General features: G+C 45.7%; 1 protein-coding gene across 1 annotated transcript in view; it reads right to left on the bottom strand.

The window, feature by feature from the left end:
• GNB4 (G protein subunit beta 4) overlaps positions 1-18,939 on the bottom strand; it is a 72,052-nt gene extending 53,113 nt beyond the window's left edge. Inside the window, exon 1 of the mRNA XM_075938030.2 lies at positions 18,721-18,939. The gene's annotated coding sequence lies outside the window, so the exon portion shown is untranslated. The remainder of the gene's footprint in view (positions 1-18,720) is intronic.
• Between the last annotated feature and the right edge of the window lie 397 nt (positions 18,940-19,336).

Raw genomic sequence — 19,336 nt, 5'->3', positions numbered from 1 at the left:
TTCATTCTGAGAAGTGTAGATAAATGAAAAAAGGAAAGAGATAGAAGTTAAACTAGTGCACATACCCCTAAATGTTTTTAAAGGTGTCACATCCTAATCTCAATAAGAGGCAGGCACAGTTCACCATAGGCTAATCTTAGCCTGTGCAAAGGAGATAAGGTTAGCTACCCAGTTGTTTGAGAATCAGGAGGATTTACGGTTAGCTACCCAGTTGTTTGAGTGTCAGGAGGATTTCAAGAGCCAGGCATTGAGGATGGTTAAGGAGCTCTATGACAAGCAAAAGTACCAGTTTGAGAGGGAGAATCTGATGCCATTTTAAAAGTTAATTTGAGAGTTGAAGACCTGAATAGTGACTCAGATATTTAGTCTCTCCTTTTGAAAGCAGGTATTTCCTTGCTGTTGTGTAACCCATTAAAACTACCCTCCCCTACAGTTACACATCTAAACTTCCGGACCCTTTATTCCTCAAATCAAGTACTAATCACAAAACAGGGAAAATAAAATAGGAGCACAGCATATTTCTTAAAGAATACTTTTCCCCTCCAGATGTATTTCATACCATCTACAAAAGAGAAATTCACTGTGTGTACTTAAAAAACACACTCATAAATTTTAGCTAAATTGAGACTATGAAAGAAAAAATATTTATTTACATGCTACAAAAATATTAATTAATTCCAGTATACGCAACACAGGCATTTAGACAGAGCTGCAAAATATGTCCAGGTCCCTGATGGCCTATAACTTTATGATGCAAGTGAAGGTACTTCTGTATTATTTCAGCTTTTACCACCTGGCTTTTTCTATTTGTGAGCACAAAAGGTATTTCTTCATGCATCAAGATTCAAAATACATCATGGGTACTGTTTCTAAGGAATAATGTTTTGTGCTAAATTAATTTATAAATTAAAATCAAAACAGATTGAGACAAACTAGAGATGTAACCGTGTCACTGGTCAGCATCACCTGGCAAGTAGGCCCTCCACCCGCAAGATCTCCATTAGGCGGTTCACTGATTAAATGGGATTTTACATCCCTAAGACGAATTATGATTGAATCATGGATGGAAGACAATACAGTACTGCCAACCTCAAGTATTCAAAAAATAATGAAATTGGTTTAAAAATATTAATTTTTTTCTATTTTGAGTTTTTAAGCTACATTTGCTTTGGATTTTTCAGCTTCTCTTCATAACCATTAGGGTAAAACTCACAATCTCACAATTCCAGCAACTAGGGCTTTAATGCACAACAAAATATTGCACAACTCATGATAAAATGGAGAGTTGGCAACACTACAAATGGAAATTCCTTGATTAATTTATATATTTGTTTGGAATTATGGACTTTCCACTGCAATCTTTTAAAAAGTTTTACCACCTTAGCTTAAATACTGGCATGCAGTTTCTCCCTACAGTTTATGGGAATCAAAATTTGTTCAAACTCTTAGATCAGGGATGGGGAACCATGTTCTTATTAGGGACCACTGATCTACAGGACAAAAAATATCAGCCATGGGCTAGGTGGGAGTTAGGTGCTGGAACAGGCTCATGGGGTAGAGGTGCAGACTCAGAGTGAATTTGAGTGTGGGAGGGAGCTCAGGGCTGGAGTTGGGGGTGTGCAGGACACTTATCTCTGGCAAGAAAGGGACCAGCACATATCCTCGTGGCTACTCTGTGCACTGCCCACACTGGCAGATGCCACCAAAACAGCTCTCATTCTCTATGGTTTCCAGCCATTGGGAGCTGTGGGGATGGCACTCACAGGTAAGTACAGCACACGGAGTTTCCCACATTGCTTCAAGCCAATACTTGGAGCTCCAGCCCTGTGGGGAGTGTGGGAGAATGAAACCCAGGGCTTCTGGCCCACAGCAACTCCATGCCATAGGCCAGACGAAATTAAGCTGGAGGCCATTCCCTACCCCTGCCTTACATGAACAGCGTTATCAGAAAACTTGCAATTTGTGTGGTTTTTTTAAAATTTATATAGATTTTTTTTTCCATTTACATAGCTTGCTATACCTGGTTAGAAATCATAGAATTGTAGAACTGAAAGGGACCTTGAAAGGTCAAATAATCCAGCCTCCCGAAACTTATGGTTGGTGTAAGCATTTCCTAGACAGGGATGAGGAACCCTTTTTGCGTTGGGAGCCACTGATCCATAAAAGACTCAGCTGGGTGCTACACAAGTGTGAAACAAAATGAAAACAAAAAAAAAACCATCAATGACCTGGCCCCCAAGTAAGGAGGAAATGTGCTAATTTTAACTTTTGCTGATCACTACAAAGTAGGAGAAGATATAATGCAATATTCCTCCACCCCAATTACATGCTATAGCACAGGCTAGAGATTTTAAATTTCATTTAATCAGCTGATCGACTAGACAATGGATTTTCCATCAACTAGTTGATAAGTGGAGGAACTGCAGCAGGGTTACCTCCCAGCCCGGCTCTTAATACATTTTAAAAGGCTAAAGCGCAGCAGGAGGGACCCAGCATGATCGGGACAGGTGATTTCCAGCTTGCAGGGTCCCCCCACTGCACACTAGCCTTTAAAATGTATTAAGAACTGACATTTAAAAGGCTGATGTGCAATGGAGGGGACCCTGCTTAAGCCAGGAATCAGCTGTCCCGATCATGCTGGGTCCCTCCAGCTGCGCTTTAGCCCTTTAAATGTATGAAGAGATGGTAGGCTCTTAATACATTTAAAAGGCAGAGGCACAGTGTCTGGGCAGGAGGTAGGAATCAGCTGATTCCCAGCTTGTGCCTGGTCCCAAATACCCTCTGCCCCCCACAGAGATGGTGCCTGGGGGAACCTGCTTTTAAGCTGGCTCCCCTCAGCACCAGCTCATCCTCCCCCTTGCTGTCTCTGATAGAGGTAGCAAGAAGGGAGAAGCAATTAATCGAGGGACTAGTCGACTATCCAACAAGCTTTTGCTTATCAGATAGTCGACTAGTTAGCTACTCGCTTACATCCCTACCATGGGCATAAATTTCATCTCCTCCAGTCCTGCCCATGTCTTGCTACTAATATTGTTGTGACCCAGATTTTATATTTTTGGATTCAAAGCAAGGATCCCTCTAAGCTGCACAGCTGACTAATAAGCCCTGAGCAGGGGCTCAGAGCTACTGTGGCCAGGGGAGAGGTACACTTCTCTGGCTCCAGGTGGGAGCTGCTGTGAAAAAGGGAAAGGCACACTTCTCCAGCACAGCAGCAGGGCTGGATAAAAAAAAGGGGCTTTAAGGACTGCAGCTCATAGCTCAGGCTGAGGGGCTTCAGCCCATAAAGTTCCTCGGATTGGACAAGCCCTTCCTGGTGGGGTAAAGCAGCTCCACATACTGCCATTACTTTCCCACCACACTCGAAGTCCAGCAGCATCTGTGGCAGGACTTTAGTCAGTCAGAGGTCTATTGTCATGGGTGTGGCCAAGTTCCCAACAGTACCATAAAGTTTATTTACAGATGCCAGTCCTGGATCTGAGTGTTCTGTGCTGTTATTTAGCTTTAATTTACTCCTAAAGGTCTTCTAAGTGCCCAGTAAGCACTGGAAATGTTGGTAATGCTGCTAGACAATATTGATCTCCCAGGGCTGGGCATATTCTCAGGTAGGTCTGGGACCCAGCACATCAGCCTCTCCTGCTCCTCACCCTGCCACACTGTGGAGGTGGTGCTAGGGAAAACGAGCTTTTAAGCAGGCTCCCCTCAGCACCGGCTCCTGCTCCCCCCACCGCAGCAAGGGGTGAAAAAAGCAAGTAGTGGAGTAGTGACTCCACTATCTTGTAAGCCCAGGCTTAGTCACTTACATCTCTAGGTTCAACCTGTATTAGTATTTGAGGGCTGATGTGTAAAGTTGTCAGTGCTGAGTATTACTCTCATACTTTTCCCAGATGGCACATAGAAATCTGTGGCAAGAATTTGTCTACTTTTTCTGAATTCCTTGGTTTATTAAAACAAATATCAGCCCACAAAGCACGAAGTAAAATGACCAGGGAAAAAATATCTCCTGCTCTGAATCAGTAACCCTTCTAATTTTTTGTCATGTGCAAAATGAATTTTGTTATGTATGGAGTTGCTGTGTGACCCATCACTTCCATATTGGTGCACCTGAACAAAATTCATTCGGCAGATAAGACAGTCTCTGGTGGGGGTGAAGCTGAGGGGATCAGTGTGGGAGGCAGCTCAGAGGTGAGAGGGATGAGAGCTCTGTTTCAGGATGTGGGCTTTGGGATGAGGTTGAGGAAAAGGTATTTGGGATGTAGGAAAGGGCTTCAGACTGGGGCCAAAAGGTTTGGAGTGTGGGAGCAGGCTCAGGTCAGGAATCTGGGGCCAGGGAAGAAGTTAGGATGGGGTGTTGGGTCTAGGAGAGAGCTAGGGTGGTGGAGGGGCTTAGGCAGGGAGTTGGGGTATGGGTACTTACTAGGGATGTAAATGGTTACCCAGTTAATCAGTTACCTGATAAGCATTAGGCTTACCGGATAGCTAATTGGATAACTAGGCTAGTTGGTGGGAATCCGGACAGGGCAACAGATGGGGCTGCAGCAGCCCAAGTGGCAGTCCTGTGCTGCAGCAGCCCAAGTGGCAGTCCTGTGCTGCAGCAGCTTCAGCCTCACCATGTGGGGGCAGATGGAACCCCAGCTGCATCTGCAGCCCCAGCCCCAAAATGGAGCAAGTGGAACTGCAGCCCTGACTGCACCAGCAGGCTGGCCGTGAGCAGTTGGGACCCTGGCTGAGCCATACTGCAGCAGCAGCTCCGGCCCCTTCGGCACTGGCCGCACCAACCCCACCACAGGCAGGGGCCATTTCAGCCCAGCCAGAGCAGCCCACCGCTGCAGTGCAGTAAGGCGGGCTCAGCCTAGCCTGGCCAGAGCAGCCTGCAGCACGGTGGGCACAGTCGGGCTGGAACAGCCTCCCACTATGGGATTACTGTTAACCAGCTAAAACATTTCATTTAACTGGTTAACCACAATTTTACATCCCTAACACTTACCTGGAGCATCTCCCATTTGGTTGTGGGGTATTGGATGACTCTATGCTGTACCACACTTACCTGCAGGCATCCCCCTTCCCCCTCTGTAAATGCCACTGGCCACAATTCCTGGCCAGATGTTGCCAGACCAGAGAGTGCCGGGCTAGAGAGATTCAAACTGTACTCAGAAGGAGGGCTAATGTAATCCTGCTCCATCTTTTGAAAGGGTCATTAGGAAAAAAATGAAATCTCCTTGGGCATCTGTCCTTTAGGCAGCCTCATACATTAAAAATTCAAACAGACTTACACAAAGGTAGAGACAAAGGTTGAAATTAAAGCCTCTAAAGAAAAGACCTGGAAAATCTTTCTCTGAACTATATATAGTTCAAAAACATGGCTTGTGAGTTTGGATACAAGAATATTCCACGTTGTAGGAAACAAAAAAATAAGTAAAAGCTTAAACACAAGTATTTGGCTCCAAGGTGGCACAGATAAATTTTATTAACTATGTAAGACTACTGTGACTTAGAAATTAGCCTACCCTTAATATTAGTCAATTATTAGTCAATTTTTCTGTGTTCCTGTTAATCTTATTTGATACCTCTATAACTTTTGCCTGTGAAGAAAGTGCTCATTCCTTGCAAAGGGCAACTTAAAGGTCTGATTTATTTAAACAGAGTTTTAAAAAATGGGACCTGACACACGAAAAGTATTCCTGCCATGAGAAGAGCGTTGCTTTATAGCTAGGCTTGCCACTGCTGATGAACAGGACAACTTAACTGAGGATTTATTTCAGAAACATCACTCCAGACTTCCAGGTTGTGTCTATGCTAGCCTTTTCTCTGCCTATATCTGTCAAATATTGCTTACATGTGTGGCAGTGATAACACAAACCAACTAGTTTTAACCCTTCTCTCATCCAAACAAACCTAAAACTGCTCCAGATTCTCTTTTAGTGCTACTGTGGTAGAACTCAATCAATGGTAGCAACAAAAGGAAATGTTAGAAAAAAATTAACATAGACACAGGCTTGATCTATAAGATTATGATTACTGTTTATCCTCTAATTTATATATTTTGTATAGTATTTTACTGATTAAGATTTATAGGTTAGGGAATGTTAACGAGATTTCACTGTGCAATTTTTAGATTTAAATAGGTTATTCTCTCTTCTTGTTCTAGATATGTCAACATGCAGGGCTCCTAAAACTCATTGACCCACACTCAAGTGGGAAGTTCTCTAGTGAGCATAAGAACTAGTGACATCAGTTTCTGCAGATGTTCAGTTTTATGCTGCTGCTGTTTGGGAAAACTAGGAGCCAACTTATTCACATGGGAGAATAAGAATGAATTTATTAACAGAGGAGGATGACCCAAAAAAACAGAGGCTGGAAACAAATGGAATAGCAGAGAAATCTTTCTTCCCTTTATCTTTGCAGCAGCCAGGTAGGCAGTTGCCTCCAACCTTTTTGAGTATATAAACCCCTTTTCAATCTATTAACATTTTACAGACCCCCTCCAAGCAGTATAGCTGTATATGATTATTAATTAAAATACATGTGTGTTTTTCTAAACTGTACATTTATTTTAATTTCTATTTTAAACTTTCCATGGAACCCCTACAGTACCGTCACAGATCGCAGGTTGGGAACCACAGGTCTAATGGACAGCGCAGAAGTTCTTTCTTCTCCCTACAATACTCATGAATAGTTCTTGCTTCTCCCTACAATATTCATGAAGTTGGATAGCAGAAGGAAAGGAGATAGTTTCTTTTACTTTTCAGTGGCTGAAGAAAACTGAAGCTTCAGATCTGTCAGACACTTACTAGACAGATACTGTTATGGAACAATAAGACCCCAAGCAGATTCTAGTAATTTCCTACAGCTTCCAAGCTGTTAGGGTGGGGCTCCCTCTCCTGGAATTCCCCTTAGAATTTGATATTATCCCTCACCTCATCTCGAATTCTACCTTTGGACAGTATGTATCTGTAAAAATTATATAAAATTTAATTTATTCTAACTCTGCATCTAAACACTTTCAACTGCAGAAAAATAGCCATTGGCCTAACTTTCTCTAAAATAAGTGGGCTACTATTTCACTGAGATTGTGGGCAACATCCAGGTTTTGCTATAGTTTCCCCTCAACAATTATGCACAAATAACTCATGATTGCTTGGCTATGACAGGAAGGATGGTTGTGTGGTTAAGATAGAATCCTGAGTCTCAGATTGATGTATTTTAGATGTACCAAAGATTTTTGGTGTAATCTTGGGCAAATTATTTAATCTGTGGCCTCAATTGCCTATCACAAGGGACTACTTTAGGAAATTAAATTTGGTAAGATGTAAGCTATCCTTAGGTCCTATGGTGATGAGTTTACTGAAAAGCTAAATTAGAAATATTTTGAGAAAAGGCTGCAGAAAAAAAGTCTTTTAATAACATTCCTCACAAACTAAAAAAAAGTATGAATGGACATAGCAATGTTACATGCAATTTTAAACATCTGAATGGTTAACGGTCATCTAGGAGAAAAAAATAAAAACCACTGAGATGATATTCATAGTTTCAGTAGACCAACAACTCTTGGGAAGTCTTTTGATTTCTTGTTTCAGAAAAGAGTCACATTACAGGTATGATTACTATTACATTATAAAGGATACCTTTTGGGGCTGATCCTGCAAACCTTTAATTACAAAAGAATTCATAAAGGTCACCAGACCTGATACTTAAAGACTGTAAACTCCAAAGATTCTGCCTTTGACATCACAATTGTGCTTAAATAACATAGTATACTCCACAATCAGTTTAAAACAAGATTACCTCTACAATGAAGAAGCCTAAATTCATTAGTTCTGGTATTTTTACTCACATCCCATTAATGAATTTGAGATTCCCCCTCCTTCAGATACAATAAACCTACCCATCAAATGAATACTAAGACCTCCTGCCTCTTTGCAGAGCTCTAAGACATGCAGGGTGAACTCAGTCTCCCAGCAACACTCCTCCCACAGAACCCATTGCCTTTCCCTCTTCTACAAGAAAGGCATTAAGGTCTCCACTTCTCTAGTCTTCCCTCATCATCTCCTCTCCCAGGGAGATGCCACATCAGAACTAGGGATGTAAAACCAGGTTAATTGATTAATCAATTAAATGTAATGTTTAACTGGTTAACCAATTAAGGGGGGGGGGCTGGACATTCCCCATCCCTATACCCACCATGGCCAAGCGAGTACCCCCCTTCCTCCCTGCTGAAGCAGCACCCTGCCCACGAGCACTATTAGTTACTTGGAACCAGTAAGCACCACCCATTAAGGCTGATGATAACTGATTAACCTTTCACATCTCTGATAAAAACCACTCTTCCTTCTTGTTCTGCAAAAGAACAATAGCTCTTGATTTTCCACTCTCTCTTAAGGATGTAAGCGACTATGCTTATTGGGAAGTCGAGCAATCACTCAACTAGTCGTTTCTTCCCTCCCCCTTGCTGCCTCTATTAGAGAAAGGCAACAAGGGGGGGCCAGGAGCCAGTGTTGGGGGAGCCAACTGAAAAGCTGGCTCCCCCCAGCACCGCCTCCATGGGATGGCAGGGGAGGCAGAGGCATCCCCTGCCTGTAGCTCTTGTACATTTCAAAGGAAAAGGCACAGTGGGGGAACCCGCCTCTTCCTGCTGCAGCTCTTGTACATTTCAAAGGCAGATGCACAGTGGGATAACTAGTGCCCCCCTTATCGACTAATCGAGTAGTCAGCGAAGAGCTCCTCTCCATGCCTGTCCCCCTTCTGTCTCTTCTCACTTCCCGGCCTGCCCCCAGTACAGCTCTAAAATCCCAGCAGTTTCTGGTTCCCACCACCTGTCGGGTCCCCACCTGCCTCCCCAGGGCCACGCCATTTGGGACTGGTACAGAAGCCGAGCCAGTCTTGGCTGCGAGGGAGAGGGGGTACAATGTGGCGAGGGGTATTAGCAGGCTCCCTCCGGGCCAGTGGATCGTGAGGGAACTCAACCCAGACAGACCCTGCTCCTCCTCTGCTGCCTGGCTAATCGAACGGCTCCCAATGGGTCAGACTGGAGTGACCACCTGCCTTAGGACTAGCCCCAGCTGTGCTGCCAGCTCAGCCCAGCAGATAGAGTCACAGGGCAGATGAGTGCAGCCAAGGCATGAGGGAGGGGTGGGGTGTTTCTGATTGGTCTTGGAGGGAAGGTGATGGGCTGTTAGAGGGCGCAGTGAGGGAAGTTTGTGTTTTGGGATGGGAGGATCTGTTGGTGGGCACTCGAGATCTGTGTGGGACAGTGTGTAATGGGGTGATGAAGCTTTAGGGAAGAACATTGGGCAGTGGGGGAGAGCTGTGTATGCTGGAGTGGTAGGGAGTGGGCGTTCTGTGTATGGTACTAGGCAGTTACAGTGTGGCTGTGGTGTGGAGGGTGCTGTTCATTTGTTAGTGGGGTGCCCAAGTGGGGTGCTCTGGGAGCATCTGTGGTGATCAACATGGGTTCGCCTCCACAGGGAAAGGGAATACGGGCATCATAGTGCCAGGTGGGCCAATGTGCATCTGGCAGCTGTCAGTTTGTAAATAGTGCCCATACACAGGGCTGAGTAGAGAAACTGGCCAGCCCCTCACTCCAAATACCGACTTTCCCGGTTGTGCTCCATTGCCACCATGGGGGGGCCTACAAATATGTTTGGCACCAAGTCCACAAAAAGTTAATCTGGCTTTATCCTAGAGGTGCATTTGTCCCAGACACGCCCCATTCAGGGGGAGAGGAAGTCCCATCCCTCCCAGCTTTAGGATCTTACTCAGGTACTAAATGGGCATGAGGCTGGCTAGGGGAAGGAACCATGGTGCTTCCTGACCATGGGATCCTGGGTCTTCATCCACTCCCAATGTCAACCCTGCCCCCCAAAGTGACACTCCCATACTCCTTGTGACCCTCACTTCTGCTGGCGTTCGCACTGGCTTCAGAGTTGGGCAGTGTTCAGCTCTGAAGGCAGCATCCTCACCAGCCACATTGCAGAAGTGAGGGGGGCAATCCCATGACTCCCCCTAAAATAGCCTTGCAATCCCCTACCGCTCCTTTTTGGAGCATTTCTTCCCTCCCCAATATAAACTTCTGAAACTGTGGAATTGACTATTTTTAAAATCCTCTGAGCATGACATTAACCCAAAGCAACCAACTCAATTTGTTCGGGCCCTACTTATAGCATAGGTCTACACTTCAATTAAAAGCCTGCAGCCAACCCATACTAGCTAATTTAGGCTTGAGCTAAGGGGCTGTTTAATTGCAGTGTAGATGTCTGGGCCCAGAATCTAGAACCATGCAAGTTGTGAAAGTCCTAGACCTCAGGCTGTAGCCTCAACATCCACATTAGGAATGTGAACAGGTAACTGGTTATCAGGTAGGCATCATACTTAACTGTTATCTGGTAAGCATCACTTGTTAACCATTACTTTGTAGCAACCCCAACCTGCGGCCCACCGCAGGCAGAGGGCTGATCCAGCCCCCATGGGCTAGGAGCAGTGCTCCCTGTAAGCTGAGCACCGCTCAGGAGAGATTCAGGCACCACCCAGCTCATTAACACCCATAACTAGCTACACCCAGCAGTATGTGATTCTATTGGTGGTACACATCTGCACAGGCTTGGTGCACATAAAATTTATTCTGCAGATGGGTAGAAAAACTTAAGAGGGAACACTGGAGAGGAGTCAGAGCCTTGCACCCGGCTGGAAGCAGCATCTGGGGAAGCAGAGGGCTGGGAGCAGACAGTCCAGCACAGAGCTCGAAGCAGCCAGGCAGGAGCAGCCCCCCTGCCTGTGGCAAACTAAATATAATTGTACATCCCTAATCTACACCACAATGGAACAGCCTTTTAGCCCAACCAGCTGGTACAGGCTAGCCATTTGTTTTTAATTGAAGTGCAGACATACCCATAGAGCACATTACAGTAGCTAAGTCGCCTGCAGGCCAGATCCTTTCTAACATTTGTGTCTGGCCCACCATGACTCTCTAGGCCACTAAAAATCCTGCAGCATAACAGAAGACTCACATCCCATGCCACTCCGAGAAGCAGTTGGCTGCTGCTGACATATCTGCTCATCCCTGGCAGGGGAGAGGGCCTCTGCACACTGTCCCCATCCCCAGCACTGTTCTCACCACTCCTATTGGCCAGAAACTTGCCAATGGGATCTGTGAGGGAAGTGTTTGCGGGCATAGGCAGCACATGAAGACTCACTATTCTCTTCCCCCAAAAGGCACGTAGAGATGTGCCAGCAATAGCTGGCCACTTCTGCAAGCAGTGTGGAGCCACAGGAGGCAAGTAGGCAACCTGTCTAAGCACCCCGCTGCACCACCAGAAGCTGCCTCTGGTAAGCACATCCCAGACAGAGCTTGCACCTTGAACCCAATCCATACCCCAAGCACCTGCTTCAAGTCACATCCCAACTCCCTCCCAGAGCCTAACCCATCCTGCACCGTAAATCACTTCCCAGGTGAGAATCTGTTCCTGCATCCCAACCCCCTGCCCCAGATCAGAATCTACTCCTACACCCAAACTCCATCCCATACCCCTCATCCTCTCCTGCATCTTAACACACTGCACCAGCCTGGAGCTCCTTTCTGCACTCAAAGCCTGCACCTCCCCCTCCCATTAATATAGAATCACAGAATCATAGGGCTGGAGGAGACCTTAGGAGGTCACCAAGTCCAACCCCCTGCCCAAATATAGTAGAAATGTGCAGGCTATGACACTTTACCACAATTCATGAAAGCAGAGCTCAATATGAACTGCACTGGCAGACCATGCTCCAATATGGAGGATCTACATGGAAAAGTAATACAGCCTCCAGATTTGTGATTTTCCAATGGGAACTCTACAGAACTGGTATAAATGGGGGGATGAGGGGGCAAGATAATGCATAGCCCCCCCAGACCCTCCTCTCACTGTTCTTGTACGAAGCACAAGAGAATCATCCACAGGATCCAAAGATGGTGAGTGGAGTGGTGGGGAAATGCTGCTGTAGAGGCAGCTGACACTCCTTTCTGGATAGGAAAAGAAGGATCAGTATGCAGAGGATCCTGCCAATAGATAATAGATGCCGACTCCACAGATGCCTTGGGACTGGAGCACCCATGGAGAAAAGCCAAGCTCTCCTCTGCTTTCCTCCTCCCCCCCAACACTGCTCAGACACTAGAGGATCTGCTGACCAACTCCTGCCCTCCCTCTTCCTCACAGCACTTCCAGAGCATCACAAACAGCTACTTTGCTGTTTTCAGGACGTTCCCAGACAGAGGACAAGCAGCAAGCACAGGGGACATTCAGGGTAAGAGGCAGGAAAGAGGCAAAGTGGGGAAAGGCAGAGAGTTGGTGGAATGGCTGGAGGAGTGGTGAGCCTGAGGAGAGAGGAGCTAGAGACAAAGTCAGCACCTATGGTCTTGGTTGCATATAAACCGAGGTGTACAACTTGGCCTTAAACACCTGAAAGTTAGGACAACAGGATTCTTTTAGTTAGAATGTCACAAGGCACTGGAAAACAGAAGTGATACAGGGTTCCACAAATTCGCTTATCTACTCGCCTGTGGCAAGTAGATTTCAGCCGGTCGCCCCGTTTACCGGCAGTTCGCGCAAGCGCAGTGTGGGTCTTGCGCATGCACAATGTGGGGCTGGCGAGTGGTTTTCACTGTGATCGTCGAGCCCTGCATATATACACACACACACGCACACTCAATTGTGAACTATTTTAAAGTTCTCCAATGCATTCTTTTCATTATTGGCTCAAGACTTGGGGCAACATATCTAGCTGCACAGATACTAATCTTTCATATCACAATTCAGAGTTTTTAGTGCAGCAGGTTTAAGAGCACAGCATTCAATTTTTGCATTTTTAGTCCCAAACCAGTTATATAACACAAATTACATCATTTATAGTTTCATGTCTTGGTTGGTAATTTGTAAGGGGCAAGCTGTGAAAGTAAATATTACTCTGCGTCCTCAAATTAGGTTTCCTGTAATTTTACACACTACTATGGGCACCTGGCAAGAGGAAAAAGATTTGCATGCTACCAGCTATTTAGTAAAAACTGTTCTCTGTCCTCTGAGGATCCTTAATCTTCCTCCTCTTTGGGAGATGATAAGGAAGAGCATTCAGTGGCATCTTCATCTTACAATGAAGGGCCAATTTGGCCAGTGAAGGTTCAGAAGTAGAAGGTGACCATCAGGAGTGTCTCCTGCTTCCTCAATCTTATTTAAGAAGTATGTTAAAAGCAAACCTCAATTTTTATTTGTTCAGCATCTTATTAAATGGAAATTTTAACTTAAAAGTATAGTTCTTATAATGTCACTTTAGAATATCAGTGCTCAACTCTGTCCATACTTAGTCTGAAGTAGTTGGCTTGTGCTAAAAGTTTCTGATTAAGATTTGTCTGAGATCCAACATCTAAAGAAAGGAGTGGAGGGAACAATGACCTTTACAAACTGGTGAACAAAAATTGCCTTTAAGAGACTACATGTATGTTCTACATAGGGCAAAAAGTTCAATATTTTAATTGGACCATGAGTAATACCTGTCCTGCCACGAATGCCAGGGACAGGATTAAATGGCCTCTTAAAGACCCTTCCAATCCTACAATTCAAACCCAGCTTCAGGAAACTCAAATGAATCCTTTTCCTTGCGCCAAAAATCCCAACATCTGTTGTCAAAGGCCTACCCATATTAATTTTTAGTTCTGTTCTTACACCTCCACATCCAGATGGCAAACATTAGGTGTAGATCTTCATAATGTGATATTTTGCCTCTTTGCTTACCATCTCTGACAAGCCGTGAAATACTGTTGATATTTAAAGTATCACTGACATTCGATTTACCATACAATGAAATGAATGGGGGCAGTTGAAACTTCTGAGCATTTGTTTCTGCAAACTTAGACATTGCAGCATAGTTTACGTTCAGGGATCTTTTGAAAAGTCTCCACAATAGGAGAGATTTTTTTTTTTAAATGAAAAATTAGACTTTATAGAATAGCACTGTTGAATGCAATCTGGAAAGTATTGTTATGCTCTCTACCATACTAAATAGCGAATAGTTTCCTTTTGCCTTAAACTGTATACATTTAAGTGTTTGTGATTATTCAATTAGTTCTCTGTTTAGCATCTCACACAAATCCTATTACAAAATACCAGGTTGCAAAACAGAAATTTCTCATGCAACAAAGACAGATAAGTATACTAAGCTATAGATTTGAAAAATATTAAATAAGTGACTCAAACCTAATCTTCCATATAAAGAAGGGTGATGCATTTTTGATGGTTTCTAGAGAAAGATTTTCTAAATTGTCCAAGATTACTGTAGTAGTATCTATGATTTATAAAAACAATTAAATTTGTTACAGGACTGTATTAACCTATCCATTGATATTAACAAGATTAAGTGTTCAGAAGAAAAAAAATGTTCTGCATAAGCACCGTACCTCTCCAGGTAAGTGTTTATGCTACACAATAATAAAAGCTTCGGATGTCACTTCATCACAGAGACTGGATTTTTAGCAATTTAAGAACGCTTTTTTGACTGACTTCTAAAATTAGAGGCAGCAAATCAACTGACCCTGCTTTAGGACTTATTTAAGGGCCTGATTTACCATTTTAGCAGAGAAGACTGAGTAAAATTTACAATAGTCTATACAAGTCTTATATTTATTTTCAATATCACCTTTAAAATGTTTACACAGTCATACATCTTTAATTAATGTTGCAAAGATGTAACAATCGTTTTTACAAGAGTGCTATCCAATGCACACAGTTCTACAAACCAAAAATATTTTGAGTTTTTCCAGGGAGACTTCTAAGTATCCCAAAAACAATCCCAGTTTTTAAGAATCCAGGAGAATGTGATAATCACATTTAACAGCAGACAAAGCTACCCAAAGACCATGAAGACAGTTTGGATGAAGAACAGGTTACAACTAAGTTAAATTGACAAACACTGTGGCCAATGATCTAGTATTAAATTACCTGATCAGATAGAGGCAGCAAGGAGAGGGGAGAGAAAAAGAGGGGCAACTTCAAAGCAGCAGCGCCGCTTGAAGCCTGGGGCCAGATCCTAAGCTCCACACAGTGCTGCTGCTTTGAAACGTCGCAAGGGGTACAGCATCAGATCAGGTTCCTTGTGGCATTTCAAAGTGGAAGCACCACGTAGAGCCCAGGATCAGCTGGGGACTGGCATCAGGCTACTCATGGCATTTCAAAGAGGGAGCAGTGCACAGGGTCAGCAGGGGAGTCCCCAGCTGACCTTGGGCTCCATAAGGCACTTTCGCCTTTGAAATGTAGCAACAGCCCTACATTTAATGAGAACTGGAATAATCCTTAATGAGAAATAGAACAATGCCCTCACTGATTTAAAAATAATATACTGTACACCTTTTAATGCTTTTTTCAACTTAAATTTAGTTTTGTTATATTGTTAGTCTCATGGCCTGTTGGCCTCTGACAATAAGACAAGCAGCAATGGGCTTAAATTTCAGCAAGGGAGATTTAGGTTGGACATGAGGAAAAGCTTCCTGTCAGGGTGGTTAAACACTGGAATAAGTTGCCTAGGAAAGTTGTAGAATCTCCATCACTGGAGATATTTAAGAGCAGATTGGATAGACATCTATCAGGGATGATCTAGACCAGCGGTGGGATAAAGGGCCTCCAAGTGGATTGATCCGGCCTGCTGAGGCCCTGCCATACCCCCACCCCAAGCCTAAGGACTGGGGAGTGTGCTGCACTTAAAGTGAACTCTGGTGGTTGACTAAGTCCCATGCACTTGAGGACAGGAGAGCGAGAAATTTTGTGCGCTCCCCTCCCAAGGTCAATCAGGACTTAGGGGTGGGGAGCATGCAAAGACTCCTTCCACCCTACTCCTGTCCTGCAGAGAGTGTACGGCGCTTAGAGTGCGCTCCCCATGCTGTCTCTGTATCAGAGGCAGCAGTTACACATTTTAAAATGTTTTTTATTATCCCTCCTGGGCACACCAGCATTAACTAATACCTCTCTCCACTAACATATTGCTGAATCTTTTTGCATCACTCTCAACATATCTAATGGAGTTCTATGAGCAAACTTCCCTTCTTTCACTCTCCCACTATGAACCTAAATAACTCTATGGGAGCTCACCCTATAGCACAGGAGGGCAGGCAAGAAACCTCTTTAGACTTACACTGAAGTATCATAACTCTCAATTTGCTGATGCTCAACGCATGACAGGTGTTTTATCCCCAATTTAGATCAAGCCAAAATTTCCTATGACTATTTACAAGATTCAAAATCTTGGATGCCAATATTTACTTTTATCCACGGGATAACAAATTTGTTGGAGAAAGAAATTTGTTCAAGTTAGTAACATATCTCAATAGAGTTGGAAAGTACCAACATATATGCCATTTAATTAACAGAAAGGAACCACAAGCACTTTTCTTGAAGACATGAAGTGATATTTTCAGATGCAGCCTTCTATTATAATCCCTCCACAGAAAAATGTATAGGGTTCCATCACAAGATTGCTTTCGCCAATTGCCAGAATACAAATATAAGTGACTGTCTTACATTTCAGGAAGAACATTTCCCTATATATTCCATACATAAGATAATAACAGCAGCCATACTGGGTAAGACCAAAGGTCCATCTACTCCAGTATCCTGTCTGCCGACAGTGGCCAATACCAGATGCCCCAGAGGGTGGGATCTCAACAGGCAATCCTCACATGATCCCTCCCCTGTCACCCACCTCCAGAAAAACCAGAGGCGAGAGATACCATTCATACCCACCCTGGTTAAAAGCCATTGATGGACCTCCTTGAATCTATCTAACTCTTTTTTGAATCCTGTTAAAAGTTCTAGCCTTCACTGTATCCTCTGGCAAGTACCACCACAGGTTGACTATGCACTGAGTGAAGAAAACTGCCTTTTGTTTTAAACCTACTGTCTATTAATTTCATTTAGTGACCCCTAGTTCTTTAATTGTGCGAATAAATAACTTTTCCTTATTTTTTCCATGCCAGTCATGATCTTAGAGATCTCTATCAATTCCCTCCTTAGTCTCCTCTTTCCTAAGATGAAAAGTCCAAGTCTTTTTAATCTGTCTACATATGGGACCCATTCCAAACTCCTAATAATTTTCATTGCCCTTTTCTGAACCTTTTCCAATGCCAATATATCTTTTTTGAGATGAGGCGACCACATCTGTATGCAATATTCAAGATGTGGGCGTACTATTGTTTTATATAGAGACAATAAGATATTTTCTGTCCTATTTTCTATCCCTTTTTTATGACTCCTATTATTCTATTTGCTTTTTTTGACTGCCACTGCACACCGAGTGGATGTTTTCAGAGAACTATCCACAATGACTCCCAAGATATTTCTCTTGAGTAGTTGTAGCCAAATTAGTCCCTCACCTAAAAACTGAAATCGGGTAATAGTAAATTGATCTTCTACTGACAATGAAGTAGGTTTAACTGCTAGTGTTGACACGACAAGCCATTTTCAGTACCACTACTCAAACGGTAATAGCCCACTTGTATCAGCAGTCACATCAAAGCCAAAGAGGAGTCCTGTGGCCCTTAAACACTAATATTTATCAGACCAAAAGCTCTTGTGGTTTGGAGCCCACTTCATCAGGTTTTGTTGAATCAGACTATAACAGCTTCCCCCACTGAAGTAGTCACATTTTCAATACTGAACCAACTATGGATAACCACTGCCCACAGGCAACAACTTCCTAATATAGAATGGGCCTGGAAGCCAGAGGCTATTTTGTTCCTTTAATCTTATGTGTTTCTCTGATTTACATAATCGTATATTACAAAAAACACATTATAACACGTCAGGTCTTCCGCTCTGAAACCTTTGCATCCCAGGAATGGCAACAGCAAGCCAGGTATTGTAAGGAGCATGAAACCCTCGGTTTATGCTTTGTGTATGCTGTGACAGGAGGTTCAGGGCTGCCTGTTCTGAAGAGAAGGAAGCGACCTTTTTACAGTTCAACACTTCCGACCCCTCAATACATGCAGAGGGAAGATGTAGAGCACTGGGGAAGAGGGAACGTCTCTCACATTGTTGGGGCTGGAGTATCCCCGTTCTTGAAAAGGGTCAGCTGCTTTAGTGGCATTTCGCGGGAGACCCCCAGGGACTGCAGATCCTCCGTTTAAAAAAAAAAAAAAAAAAGCTGCAGCACCTCCCCTCCCCCCCCCCTCCCCCCCGGGCTAGGCTTCCCCTGCGCCACGGATCCACTTCGCCCCTCCGGAAAAGGAGTAGCTCAATACCACCGCATCCTCCACGGCCTCCGGAGGCGGCCAGCACTGCAGCCCCCAAGCTCCGCCGGGCCCGGGGCCTGCCGGTCACAAGGCAGGAGGGCGCCACGCCTGCCTCTCCCGAGACAAGGAGACTCCCGGCCCAGCCATGGAGGGAGGCCGCTCTCCCTCCGCCCGCCGCCCACCTCCTCCATATTCTTCCTCCCGGGAGCAGCCCGCAGGCCCCGCATCCCGCCCCGCCCCTGGGGGATTCTCGCCCCCTCCCCGCCTAGGGGCCACGCCCAAGCATCCTCCCGCTCCCAGGGGCCGCCACATCAGCCCCCCGCCCCCTCAGCTCGAGGCGCCGCAGCCCCTCCGCAAACCTCTGCGCGCGCATCGCACCAGGCGCGCTTCCTCCTCCCCCTCCCCTCCCCCCCCCCCGCGGGTCCTCGCGCGGAGAGAGCCGTTGCCCAAGCCCGGCGGCGGGGATCGCGGGGGCCTCTTACCTGAGGGAGGTGCCTGCCAAGTCAACCGCGCTCCGGGCCGCTCCTAACGCCGGGCGGGACCGCGCATGGCCCAGCGGGAGAAGGAAGAAGAGAGGCAGGGAGAGCCGCGCCTCGTCGAGCAGGACGCCGACAAACCAGCGAGCGCCCGCTGCTGCCTCCGCAAATTCCGGCTCGGCGGCTGCAACAGCTCTGTCCCGCCCTCCCCGGGGCCGCCCAGCTCCGCCCCTCCCCCACGCCGTTGCCTCAGGATGGTACGGCCCAATGCGGAATGGTACGGTCCAAGGGGCGGGGCGCAGGCTTCGGGCGCTCGCCGAGGAGTCGCCGCCGCGTGGCTCGGCCTTGCGCGCGGGACGCTGCGCCATGTGGCGGGCGGCGCTGCTGCAGGCGCGTGTCGCAGGGTCCGGTCCCTGCGCTGCGTGTTCCAGCCGGAGCGCCCCACCCGCCCGCGGCCCCTTGGCTGTGGCGCGTGTCCCTGCCGGCGTGTGGCCTCTCGGGGGCTCCACGAGCGCAGAGCATCGCCCCCGAGGAGCTGCGGGCGCCTTTCGATCGGCCCTACAGCGAAGCTACCGGCCACGTTTATTTAATGCAGGGCACCGAGGTCGCCATTGAAGGCGTT

Source organism: Pelodiscus sinensis, chromosome 10, assembly GCF_052426305.1.
Source record: "Pelodiscus sinensis isolate ZL-2025 chromosome 10, ASM5242630v1, whole genome shotgun sequence".
Taxonomy (NCBI): Eukaryota; Metazoa; Chordata; order Testudines; family Trionychidae; genus Pelodiscus; species Pelodiscus sinensis.
The sequence above is the reverse complement of the archived record's forward strand: the minus strand, read 5'-3'. Positions and strand labels throughout refer to the sequence as shown.